This window comes from Harpia harpyja, chromosome 9, assembly GCF_026419915.1.
Source record: "Harpia harpyja isolate bHarHar1 chromosome 9, bHarHar1 primary haplotype, whole genome shotgun sequence".
NCBI lineage: Eukaryota > Metazoa > Chordata > Aves > Accipitriformes > Accipitridae > Harpia > Harpia harpyja.
In genome coordinates this window covers 22,457,954-22,472,021 of record NC_068948.1, presented here as the reverse complement: position 1 = coordinate 22,472,021, position 14,068 = coordinate 22,457,954, and positions in this window count along the sequence as shown.

The window sequence follows — 14,068 nt, the reverse complement described above, 5'->3', positions numbered from 1 at the left end:
TCATTCCAAGTGCTTGCCTTCACTGAATGGTACTAAGAAAAAGCTGTGTGCCTTACTCCTCAGGGTTGGCTCTGCCATACTGACAAGGGTTCTGGCTGATTGTCTTTGATTTGGCTACCCAATTTGTCTTGAGACTGCTTGCTAACTAGTTTTGATTGCAATTATTAATGCTAATTTTTTTTTATTGCCTTTCTCTTTGGAAGTGAACTCCAAATTAGAGAGCTGGGGAAGATCATTCTGTGTCCTAGAGGTATGAGATGACACAAGAAATGTATACTGTTCTGATACCTTAATTTCTTTATAGCTAGTAGGTGTTTGTTGTGTTGAGGAAATCTTTAAACCAGAAGTGGTATTGGATGTATGCTGAAATGCAGGACAGTGTCTTGCTTGATTTTAGTGAAGCTCTAGACTGTAAACATTGGCTGTTAATGTCAAAATGTACTTCAGGGGACGTGAGGACTTTAGAAGTGAATGGTCTTTGAAATGGGGGGTTGGGTTGGAAGAGCCTGTTAGAGGGGTTGTCAAATTGATTTTGGTGGAAATACTGTTTCATGTGGTTTTACCGAATTATAGGGAAATGTAAATGCTCAGAATTGTATTCAAACTCATAAACAGTTCTATGAAATATTTGCATTCCCAATATAACAGTATAAAAACAGTGCCTAAAAACATATGAAATGGCAGGTTAGAAAGTAAAGGGAAAATGTGGATGTCTTCATTTTACTGCTGCAGACCTTAAAATCTGCATATGTGACTTCTTCAGACCTTAAAGTCAATTTATACACTACATTATGTTGACTATATAACTTGTTTGAATTTTGATAGATCTTAATATGCCAGTTTTTGAGTTTACATAGTTGGTGTTGAAAGCTAAGCCAAATCACTGAGCACAAAGCAAATAAGCTCTCTCCCTGGCTGAACAGGTATTTAGCAAATTCTCTCTTAGTGTGTTGTGTCAGGTCCTTGGTGTCCCCCAGCGAGACTGGGGAGATGAAATTTTACCAATAATACAACTTGTACTTGAACTAGTGCACCGCAGTTAGTGGCCCCTTTTATTAAAACAATATTTTTCCTCCATAGGAAACTTGAACACATCTATTAAAGTGCGTCTTCATAGTGCTTTACTAAACGAAGATGACTGTTGCGTGTTAAAGAGTTGATTTATCTAAATTGGGGGATAGCAGGGAGAAGTGACTGTCACTTGTTGGCGAATTGATTCATCTAAATTGGGGGATAGCAGGGAGAAGTGGATAGATATTCAAATCTTATTTGTTGCTGAAGGCAGAGATCATTATCTGTATAGCTAAGAGATGAATGCTGCCTGATACAACTGAAAGTTCATGTGGAGGTCCCCTTAGGTCCTAAGCTGTCAGGTACCTGTGCCTCAAAACAATGACCCAGTAGCCAGTCGGTAATGAAACCTCAATTAGACTAAGGAATGAAGGGACTGTGGTGGTGAAGTGTCTTAACTTAAGTCTCTGGTGGCTTAAGGTGATTAAATACTTGCTTTATAATCAGTTGACTGCCCCAGGTTGATGACAGAGCACAACTTGATGCTGTTGAGTTGCAATGTAATGAAATCTGTCTTGGGGTCACAGTTAAACTCCATTCCAAGGTGGCTGCTAAATAGCTACATGTTCCCTCAAATAATGATGCTCTCTGACAGATGAGTGTTCGCTGGAGGAGTGCAGGTGTGGGGCAGAACTGCTGCTCCTGGGGATTTCTGAATCATGGGACCCATCTGAGCAGCTGGGGCTCCCTGCCTTCATTACTGCAGCAATGCTGGTAGAAGGTACCCAGCTATGTAGCTTGAGTAAACCGCGCTGCAAGCTGTGTAGACAATATATAGAGCCCTGTGTGGAGTAGATCAGTAGCACAGGATGTGTTTGGGATTAGTGCACCTAGGACTGGGATGGCTATAGGATTCCTGGCTGGTGGAAATGGTGATGTTCAGCAGCGGAGGCTTGCTGTCACACCTGAAAAACACATAGCAGGCCTGCATCTCTTAAAACTGGCATTGAGCATTGGCACAAACTGAAAGGGACTTGGAGCCAGCTAATGTATTGGGAGTGAGAGGAGAGCTAGTTCAAAAACTTACCTCTGCTCTCTGGGGATGCTGAAGAGGCTAGTCCTCAACTAGGGTGAGCTTGCACTTTGCATGGAAATACCAGAGCAGGCTGGGTGTTTAATAACTGTCAGTACTATGGCCTTAACTACAAATCACAAAGTAATTGATTTCAGGGTGTTAATGAAATTTAGATTTATAGAGAAGTACAGTTATGCCGAAGATGCACAGTTAATAGCACTGGCACTGAATAAAACCTAAATTGGCCTTGTTTCCATTATGAAACGGGGTAGTATAAGCCCATAAATTTATATTCATGTAAGTGGTTTGGCTCTTAATTATGTGACTAGTTTTGTGAAAGTTCTGTACTTTAATATGGTTTTCAGACTTGGAAACATGTTCAAAGCTCTGGATATTGTCCAGCTTTTAATTCCCACACCTTCCACATGGAGTAAGTATCGTTGCTCTGTGTGAGAAAACTGAGACCAGATTCTAACTGTACTTGCTCAGACTTCTGGGGGTAGTTTGAATAGGAAGCGGATTAGCCTCCAATGTGAAATTCAGTCTGCCTAGTTTCTCAGTGGGTTACAGAGGGGACAGACAGGACAGCTGTTGCTCCTTAGGCTGGATGCTGGGACAGAAGGGTTTGCTAAAGTGGAGCTAGAACAGCAGCTGCAGGCCTCTTCTGAGTCCTCTAGTGTGATCCTGATTAAAAAGTGTGCTTAGCAAGTGTAACAGACCTCAGAACAGGTTTGGGTCTAAGCACATGTAGTGGCTGAGAATACCTATTTACATTTCAGTAACTGACTTTACTCATCAGCTCACTCTTTGCAGTTTTGGAGTGACCTGAACCATTTCCTGAAGGAAACGGTGACAGCAGCAGTCTCAGGAGCATGAGTGGAAGTAATGAAGCAGTAATTAGCAATTAATAAAATGTGATGAAACTTATAATTTTCATAACTGCTGCACTGGCCTAGAGGTCTGGTGGTGGAGTGAAGTAGTCCCTTGGAAATCTACAACTGTGAAGCTTAATTATCATCATTTCCTTTAGACACCATCTGCTCTTAGAGCCAACTTGTACATTTATTTTTTCACCTGAAGGTAGATGAGGTTTTAAGGACTGCACTTCTGTGGCTTTTCACAGCAGAGATTAAATTGAAGCTGGGATTAAGATATGGGGACTGAGATGGCCTTTGTGGCTGATGTATCATGTGGATACTGGGAGGGCAAGGTTCTGTTAAAATAGCCAGCAGGGTCTCAGAAAGGTGTTCAGAAATAGGAGGAAGTGGGAAAAACATGGACAGAACCTCCTCTCTAGTTTGCAGAGGGGTTTTGTCCTGTTTCCAGAGGGAATACAAATTGAGACTGTGCTGTCTGTATGCTCTTCTCTTCCCCTCCCTGCCTCAAGCCCTTCTGAACAGCGTCTGGAAGATGTCAAGTTCTTATAGATACAGTTATCATGAAAGGCAAGGATTGGTAAGTAACCCTCCTGACTTGAAGTTACCACTGGATTACAAACAAGAGGCAAACCCCAGAGTCAGAGGCCAATAACTCTCTTCTGAGGAAGGACACCTGGTAGTGGTGGTGATGCACAGTGGTGAAGCTGCTTGCTCCTCAGCTCTGGTGTTTTGCTTTGCTTTACCACTCATGTGCTGTTTTATGCCTTGCTGAACACTGTAAGGTCAGCTCAGGTCAGAAGCCAAACTACATCACTACTCCTTGCTCTCCTGAAGATGAGCCTGAAAAATGGTCAGATCATGAAAACAAATAGCCAAACACCACCTGCCTTCTCCTGAATGCCCACCATGTTAATAATTGATGGCAAGTGATAAGAGTAGGTCAGGAGAGTCAGGTTAGGCTGAATTTTTTTGTTTTCAGCTATAGGAATGCCCTATGGACTTGAACAGAGCAAAACACTTTTCAAGCAGCAGAGGTGAGAAAGTGGGACATGGGAATTTTGAAAGACGTAAGTGCAATTTTAGACATCACTCGTTTCCACTGAAGGGTTGTATTAAGGATTCAATTTTGTCTTGTGTAAATCAGTTTTAATTAATAGAGCAGATGCACCAACAATGCATCTGGAAATGAAATGGAGGAGAAAAGAAAAGAGGCAGCTGGTGCTAGGGGATGTAAATATTTGCTTTTTGGGAAGTGAAGCTCTGCAGAAACTTCAGAGACTCCATTTCAAATTCAGAAGCCTATTTCTTTTGCCTGTGGAGGTACATGGAGCAGAAAAAATTAACTAACCCGTAATGCTTTGTTTGATTCTAGCATGTGTCATGTAGGTAGCATAAGTTTTTGGAATATGGCCAATGCATGAAATCTTGGTTCCTACTGAAATATTAAGGCCTGATCTTCACGTGAAGCTGAGGGTTAAAAAAAAAAAAAAGGCAAGGCATGAATTAGGGCTTTGCATGTTTTGGTGGGACCCTCCACAGTTCTGCTGTGTTATTTCTGAGGACTCTGCTTGAACTGCAGAAGAAAAGTCTTTCAAATCCTCCTCACTTTCTTTCAGTATCAGACTTTTCATGAAATCCCTGGCTATTTGTGTTACGATTTGGAGAGCTTTTTGTTCTGTTTTGGTTTTTTGGGTAGTGCCTGTAACTGCTAAGAAGAAACTGAAAACACCAGCCTAAAAGCACAAGGTACCACAGCAAATACAGAATGTAAAAAGCAAAACAAAAGAAAAACACTTTTAAAACAAGTCATGTCTGGAGAGCAATGATGTCCAACCTGGAACTGGCAATGCTGGAGAAGGAAGACAGTAAGAAGGAGTTGATCCAGAGCAGGTATTTTCTACCTAGTGAACCAGACAGTGGGGATGGGAAGGATTCTCTAAGTAGGAAAAGTGGTAGTGCAAGTATTGTTAATGCTTATAGCAAGCTCTCTGAGGATAGGACACTTTCTTGCTCTGCAGCTTTGTTTGGAATAGTATGTTTTTGTGCCTTGATACTGAGAATGCTCCATAGCAGAGGGAACACCTCAAAATGGCAGTACAACTCAGAGGTGGGCTGGATCTGGATCACGGAGAAGCTCCTCTGTCCTTAAAAATCATAGAAGGTGTGAGTAGTTAGGGTTTTCCAGACCTGGGGAGCAGATTAATTACCCTGTCTATACTGCGTTTGCATTGTAAAAGCTTGTGTACAGTAATGCCTTGCTATCTGTTGCTTCTGTTTCAGAGCTCTGCTGTCAGTTATTTAATACCCTACTCTAGTTACTGTTGTCATTGTCCTGTTTTCCTTCATCCTTCATCCTTAATTGACCTTGGTGAGCAGCAGGCATCTGAAGGTGATGATGAAAATGTAATGGATAGGAAGAGGCAGCAGGACTACTGGCAGTGAAAGATTTGTCAGGTGTTCAGTCTCGCAGGTGAAGCAGCTGAGATCCTTCATCAGCAGAATGGTGATCTGTTTGAAGATGGGTCAGACAGGGTCACCGGGACATCATGAAGTTAAATTTTGTGTTATAAAGGGATTTTCTACTCTAAACTTCAGGCAAGTAAGCAGTTATTTCTTGGTATTTTAAAAGCAGTTAGAATCTCCTCTACTATTTTTGTCATTACCAGGTGTTGAATGGGCAGCTGACAACCCCAGTGGTCTTGCTTCTGTCTCTTCATCTTCCATGTTGTGCATGTTATCCTTGTGTATTTAGGTTGTGTGCATTTCTGGAGTGCCAGCACACATTCCTCTCTATCCCATTGTTTCTTATGGGGAAAAATCGGATTGCAAACAGTTGCACTTTGAGGATCTCATACTCAGCAGGTAATGGGATATGCCTGAAACTGTAGTTTGACTGTATGGGGAATTATTGCAGAACCAGAGTTTTTAGGGTTGGGGAGTCAAAATGTTTCAACAGCAGTGAAGAGAGAAGGATGCAAAGCTTTCAGCTACAAGCCTGTACACACTGAATGTGCATATACTCAAATGCATGGCTGCATTGCCCCAAACTGCAGAAGTTATTGTGTAGAAAAGCCCTTGGTTAGTGGAATAATTCTCTGTTGTTGAGGATTTCTGGAAACTAAATGGAAGAGGTGTTATGCTTCTGTCTGACTTTTTTATTCCCTCACTACAGCCAGGGTCACTCTGTGTCCATTTCTACATTTGGGTGTTCATTTCTACTCTTGGCCTTTTGTCTGAAGTTGGTCCGCTCAATTTTTGTGCTCCTTAATGGTAAGGTACTTTATGGTGAAAACTACATGTCTTCATCTGAGTTCATGCTGATAACATAGTTTGTGATTATTCTGGCAGAGGGATTGTCTCTTATGCTATTACGGTGCTTATTGCAGAGTCTGGTACTTGTTCAGGGCAATTACAACTCTGGAAATCAGTGATACCCTCTGCTGCTTAGCCATCTGTGAGCCCAAGTGGGACATCCCATACCATAAACCTGGGAGCAGTTTTAACCATGCAGTCCTCGCACAAAGAGTTACTGAGGCAGGATGTTAAAAGCAAATGAATCTTACCTGGCTCTGATCTTTTCTGACCCAGGAAATCTGTTCCCAGTGTGATCTGGCAGCAAGTACTGGGAAGTGAGTTAACTGTAGGCCACCAATCTGCTATAGTGAGCCGGCTGGAAAGCTGTTGTATAAAAACACAGCCCTCCTTGCTAAGAAGAAATGGTAGATCTTTGCTTATTTAAGAATTGTCTGTTACTACTGTGTGCCGTGGGTCTAGATACCCACTGTGTTAGTGTGGTACAGACATCTAGTTCTGAACTGTCACAGCACAGTTTGTGAAAGGTGTGGGATCATCCCTGGATCTGGGATACAACTTCTTTCCTAAAGAAAATGAGTGAAGCTGCATGCTTCTGGCTGAACTCTCTTCTAGCTAGAAAAGTGGCTATAGCAAGCTGGAGGCAAAGAGAAGGCTGTCTAAAACAGATGTGAGCCCAGTGCCAGTCAGTTACTTGGGGATGCTTGAGCAGTAAAAGAAGGGGAGAGCTGTGTCCCCTTCAATTGGAGATGGAGCACAATCCAGGCAGTAAAGCAGGAATCTGAGTGTATAATGATAGCTTCAAATGCTTGGAGCTGCAGCAGTGCTGCAAAGTGCCTGGGCACATGGAGGTCTGGAGAGAGGGGAGAATGCAACTTCTGGAGTTTGAGGCTCAGAGGGCAATGAAAAATGTGCCTTCAGGCTCAGTGGACTGAGGGGGGGGGGGGGGCTATGGCACGTGGGATGAGGCTGTGCCTGGAGAAGGGATTTGGCTAAATGCACAGCTACAGGAACTGTAGTCACCAGCTTCCAGTAGCACCATAAATTGTGCAGGGCTTGACCTTCGCTGACTGTAAAGTGTCAGGTAAACCTGTTGTCTGATGTTTAAATGCTGGGGTAACCTTGCTCTGCAGGGGCAAGGGGAAGCTTTGGAGGCAATACTGTGACAACAGGAGTGGTAGAAAGCAACAAGAGGGAGTAATTTGTTGAATTATGCTGTCAGACATTGCAGACCTTTGATGTGGCAAAGGGAATCACTAGAGCAGAGGGCATGGAAATCTGTGTTCTAGCTGGCTTGTTGAGGAAGACTGACGTTTTGTCAAGGACTTGACTTGCCGGCTTCTTGCTGAGCTGTGGGATGCAGATCTCAAAGCTGGTTCTATTTAGATGGAGCTCTGCTTCAGAGCTGCACTTCAAAACCTCGCAGAGAACGTACCCGCAGGGGGGACTGTAATTGCTGTGTATTTTGACCATAATGATATGGGGGAAAGAACAGGGGCAGCTGTAAGGAATAAATAAGATGTTATGTCTGATGACTCTCAGATCTTATTTTTCTTGTGTTAGGTCTGCTGTGGAAGGCAGGAGGAGGGAGTGGGAGCCTGGGTCTCCTTAGCTGTGCGGGTGCCCCTTTTTTAATCCGGGCTCAGCAATGGGATGCTTGTTAGAAAGCGGGAATCAAGAATGGAGACCTGGGGCAGGCTCTTTGCTAGCAGAACTCCACTGAACTCTGTGCCCTTGCACCAAAAGATAATTTGTCTCCCGGTGCTGGAGGGCTGAGCAAATGCTCTCTGCAGAAGGGAAACAATTTGCTTAGTCTCCCCCCTGCCCTTTCTTTTTTTCTTAAGGAAAGAGGGCAAACCCTAATGAAGACAGGATCACTGGCACAAAAAGTGAGTTGTGTGGAGTTATTTGCAAAAGTTGGATTGCCTCTATGAAACCACAGCAGAAGAGGAACATTAGGGTGACTGAGCTTTGGATTTAGCTTCTGCTGTGGCTCTGACAAGCCCATGAGCAATTGCCCATCCTACCGTACATGACTGTGAGGAGCACAGCCCACTCTAACACCTGTCAGAGTGACCATGTTGGATCAGGAGGGAGCTCCTCTTCCCCAGGTTCACCAGCTGGAAAAGAGATGGTGTCCTGTCCTCACCCTGCCTCAGACCTGTGCCAGTTGCCTTTGGGAAAGGAGTGGTCTTGGTCTGTGTCTGGGCAGCAGAATGGGATATTTACCTTGTCAAACAGAGGTACGTCTAGGGCAAAGCAAAATACTAAGTAATTTTTTTGATGAATGTTAATTTTCATTCTGATTTCATGCTGTCTGAACTGTTTTGTTGAATCCTGGCTGTTCTCCCCAGCTGTCCATCACCAACTCATGTTTTGATAGCTCTTGTCACAAATAATACGGTAAAAAGATCTTGGTTATTTTCTCTTTCCTCCCCCACCCCCCTGCTTTGAGAAGTCTCCTTTACTTTTTGCAGCTGTCCTGACTCTCTTCCCCCTATCATTACTGGGAAGCAATGTGGCAATTAGAGCTGGCCACCCCCAGGAGGAGGTGTGCTCCACTGGCTTTTAAAGAGTTTGCAGCGCTGTACTTTGTGCTCATCTCCAAAGCTTTTCTGTTCTCCCTGTGCAATGGATTTTAATGTTATGCCATTCCAAGTACAGTAACACCTGTACAGATACAAAAATGTTTAGATCATGGATTGGTCTCACAAAGCCTTGATTCTTTTAATCTTCTTTGGAAGGTATATTGCCCCACATTGTCTCTCTTCCTCCTTTTTTCCCCTGGAAGGATAGCTGTCATCTTAACCACTTATCTTGGAGGTGATGTAAAGGCATCTATCGCTTAAATATTGACGTGCCAAGCAAGGGCAGAGAAAGTAAGAGATGTCTTTATTGGGGCATTAGCCCCTATAGTTGTAGTGCCAGAGGGGGATGCCTCTTCTGAAGGGATGGTGTGATGTTCAGATCTGAGTGCTGCCAACCTTTGGTCGTGTCCTAGCTTTGTCAATCTTTTTCACAACTAGCTGCCTTCCCCAGGCTTTGCCTGCTCCCCTGGTTGGGCTCTGGAGCTGTTCAGTTGCTGCAGGCCAAGTGGCTGTTGTGGGAATCAGACTGGTCAAAGACACCAGGGCTTGATCTAATAAGGAAGATTTTTGTGGTCTAACTGATCTTGCTGAAGCTGCTTTTGTTAACATTTCAGAAGACCAACCTAATGCTAGGATTGAATCAGACCTGGAGGCTTGCTGTAGGTACCAAAGAATGGGGGGTTTAGAAGCCAATGCTTAATCCTATGGGCAACCTTAATGCTGTTTCTTTGATAACTTGTAGGAGGTATTTTATTTTGGGTTTTGTGTAAGGTGGTATAGAGCAGTCCCATGCAGCTGAAAGCTAGAAGCAAGGCTATTTCAGGGCTTTGAAGATCTTTACTTCAGTGACAGCTGACTCACTGCTGTAGTGGTTGGTTTTATTTTGCTTCAGAACCAAACAAAAATGTTCCTTTCATGTCCTTTTCCCTGAGGTAGGAGAATTCCTGAAAGTCTCCTGATGGAGTTAAGGAATGTCTTAATCTTTTTTCCCTGAAATGGCCTGAGTGCAGCTCCCAGAAAGACGGGGTTTGGAAGCCTGGGAGCGCTGACCTGACCGGTCTGAGAGGATTACTGACAGCAGGACTGGACTGCAGATGAGGCTGCAGGTACTGGAGGGAGATGGTGGATGTCTTAGTGGGCTGACCTTTTTTGTTGGAGGGTGCTGTGCTCTGCGTACCACTGCTAATAAGCTGTTTTCTGTTTGCAGGGCTGATGGCCCATCAGCCTGTGTTCTTGGAGACGAGCCCACAGGAGTCCCTTGTTAGGAGCTTCGCTGCAGAGAGCTTTGTCATATCTTGACAGTGTTTGACATTTCCCAGACAATGCTTAAATCTGCCAATTGACAATATTTAACACTCTCCTCTGTAAAAGCCTTCCAGTGGTGATGTCTATAAACTTTAGTTTTCCCTTCAAAGAATTGTTACCAAAAGCTTCTGTGTTTTTGTCACTTGCCAAATGCCACTGGTGAACCTCTACTTTGGTTGCTTTGGGCTTTTACGTGTTGCCTTTAATTAGGATTTGTGCTTTTCTGGCCAGAGCTGATTAACAGCTTTCTGGTGACCAACTCCAGGAGAAGAACAGAGGGTTTACTGTTGCTTCTCATACATGAAGGAACCTTTAGCCCAGGTGTCTTTGGACATGTCTTCTGGGAGGGAGATACCAGGCCTCAAAAATCTAGCAGTTTATGCCAGCTTCTGAATTGTTCTGTTTCTGTCCTGGTTCTGGCCTTTAATTTGTAGAGACAAATTAAGTCTGTGTGATGCACAGAGGTTCAGAGCAGGGTTACCTATTCCTCCAGGACAGGATCTGCTGATTCAGCTCAGTGTTTTAAGCAGGCGTTGCATGCAAGATGGAGCTGAATGAACCCTCCTTCTTGCAAGAGCTGGTAGCAAGGATGGATGAGCAGTTCATTCACAGTCACTTAAACATTGAAGGAAATTAGATTTGTATATTTAAAATTGCTTTCTTAACCAGTGCTTAGCATTTTGGGATCTCAAGGGTTAAAATACCTCTGGGAACTTGGATCAATATATGGGGATTTAAAAGTGCTCTAGATTAAGCAGGCAAATGAGTTAAACTGCATTTAGCTAATTCCCTGGCTGTGAATAATTCAGCCAACCCTGTGCTGAAGACATCTGGGGCTTGTCTGGTGTTCATAGTGGAGGTTTCAGACTTTCTCAAAGACATGGTTGGTCTGCAAGTTACTGCTTTACTGACCAGAAGGTGGTGGGCACTTTGGAAGTAGTCCCTTTTGATGGAGACCAGAGACCTCTGCTTTTCTGTCCTGGACTTTTTCTGTCCTGGACTTCAGACAGTGGCTTTCACAGTGGTCCCATCTTTCAACTCAGGTCTGCTTTTTGTCATTAGGATACAGCTTTGTTTTGCCAAGGCTGAGTGAATTAAGATATCCTCTACTGCACATCTGTAGGAGATGTACCCCTCTAGCAAGGCACTTTCTAGCAAGGCACAGGACACCCTTAAAAATACAGAAACCTAAACCTCCCACTGATTACTCGATGGGAACACAACATGTCGAGCTTTTTGTCTAGATTGCATCCATGCTGCTATTAGCTTCAGGAACCTAATGCTTCTAGCATTGCATCTTCCTGTTCTTCCCCATGTCCTGGGCAGATCTTTGTTTCAGTATTTGGCCCCGCTGTTTCATGATGTGTACCCTCCTGGACTTGGTTATCAAGTGTTAGGATAGACTTTTGGTTTTGCACTGTGTTATTGCAGTGGTTGTGTAAGTGACATGTGGACAAGTCCTAAGTGCAGATATGTGGAGGTGACAAGTCCCCATTATTTTGCCCTGACTCCAGAAAGAAATGAACACCTTCAGTCCTTTAAATTTGGATGGAGATGAGTGATGGAAAGAAGTTACATACTTTTAATTTTAAGGGATCAATGAAGGAATGATCCTTTGCTCTGTTCCCTCAACTAAAATGCTCTGCAGCTGTATGAATAGGCAAGCAGCAGCTCTGGTTTTGCCTTGATTTTTGCAGTGAATGCTTGTTGTATTTAATCTGCTGGGCTGTTATAAGCAATCTCCCTGCAAGCAAGAAACTTGTGAGTGGCTGAGCTGAGATTTCCAGGTTCCTAATCAGAGGAAAGGCTGTCCTAGCCAAATCAGAGTTGGGCTCCTGATTGCATCCTGATAGAAAAGATTATTCATCCAGTGGAGGAAAAAAAAAAAGCTGCTATTTTATTGTGTGTTTTGCATATATTAGCTGAGCAAATTTTGGCGCTTAGTACATGTTATGGCTCTGCTTTTCTGAGCCCATGAGCTGGGTTCACTTAAAACTGGCCTGACTCTTGGGGAGTGTTACCTGCTTTCTGACTTTTCCTCCCTCTTGGGGCTTAGGTGCTTTGGGAACCCTTTTCCTTCTTTCCTTTTCATCAGCCCATTTACAACATGCTTTGTCAGGTTGTTTGGGACTCTGGCCTCTCTTCACTATTTTCTGGCTGAAACCCTTTGGTTTGGATAAGCAACTCTCTGTCTGGATGTCCATCTCTGACTTGCTATGTTTGTATTCAGCTGATAGACTAGGAAGTGGAACAGACATTACTGCTTCAAAATTAACCCGCTCCTACCACTGCAGGGAGCTCTGGGTGGCTTTGGGAGACCAGACCTTGCAGTTCCTATAATGTAGGTAACTGACTGAAGCTGGGATGTGCTCTTTTTGTGTTACTGCTCCAATGATCACCTTTAGTTTTTCCAGAAAAGAGAAGAAGTGTGAAGAGATGTAGCACAGCATACCAAAAAAATCAAACTCTTCCTCCTGACTTTGTTACAAGAGCCAGTTCAGCAAGAATCACTGACATGCTGACCTTCACTCCTCTTCTCACTGGAAACTTGTGTCTTCATGCACTTCTTCCTGAAAAGGTCCCAGGGCAGACATTAGCACTTATGTACTTGGAGCAGATACAAGTCTGCACCAATTTGTTGCAATCACCCATATTTAAAGGCGAGTGGTTGTCCTGGTTTCAGCTGGGATAGAGTTAACTGTCTTCCTAGTAGCTGGTACAGTGCTATGTTTTGAGTTCAGAGCGAAGAATGTTGATAACACTGATGTTTTCAGTTGTTGCTCAGTAGTGTTTAGACTAATGTCAAGGATTTTTCAGCTTCTCATGCCCAGCCAGTGAGAAAGCTGGAGGGGCACAAGAAGTTGGCACAGGACACAGCCAGGGCACCTGACCCAAACTGGCCAACGGGGTATTCCATACCATGTGACGTCCCATCCAGTACAGAAACGGGGAAGTGGGGGGCAGGGATTCGCCGCTCGGGGGACTGGCTGGGTGTCGGTCGGCGGGTGGTGAGCAATTGCACTGCGTATCATTTGTACATTCCAATCCTTTCATTATTGCTGTTGTCATTTTATTAGTGTTAGCATTATCATTATTAGTTTCTTCTTTTCTGTTCTATTAAACCGTTCTTATCTCAACCCACGGGTTTTGCTTCTTCTCCCGATTTTCTCCCCCATCCCACTGGGTGGGGGGGAGTGAGTGAGCGGCTGCGTGGTGTTTAGTTGCTGGCTGGGGTTAAACCACGACAGTGGTACTTACTCATTCTGCAGTAGCAACAGAGCTGAATTAAGAACCCTTTGAAAAATTATTGTTGCTATCGGGCTTCAGGTGATGGTATACATGCTCACTCCCTGTGTATAGTATTGGCCACAGGGATGACCACCATCTGCCTCCCCACCCCAAGGAGCACAGAATTGCCAGTCTGGATGGTGGTAAAGCTTCGCTTAACCCATGTGTTGGATGCAACCAGCTTTTTCAGAGCAAGGTGCAAAGGCTTGTCATGGGAGTGTGTCAGATAATCCAGCCTATACTATGCTTCCTGCTGCTAGTTACAGATCTAGCAGTTCCTTAAAACAGTGGTGCTTACTATTCTTTTACTGACTATATGTTGGTCTTAGTTTTGAGAGCCTTGGTGGTTCTTCCATCTTAACACCCAGCTTCTCTGACAGGTATGGAACATGGGGCTTCTCTGCCCAACATTCCCTGGCAGCACCCCATGTACAGAGAAATATGCTAGTGTTTATGCCATGGCCTTGATGACTGGCCTTCTTGGTGCTGTTGGATTGCAAGAGACAGTGAAGAAGAGGTAGGTATCTTACTACGTTTGCAGGACCAAAGATAAAGGCTGCTAAAAAAGGTTGCTCTTATTTCTGTGGGATTATTGGTCTATTACACATCTT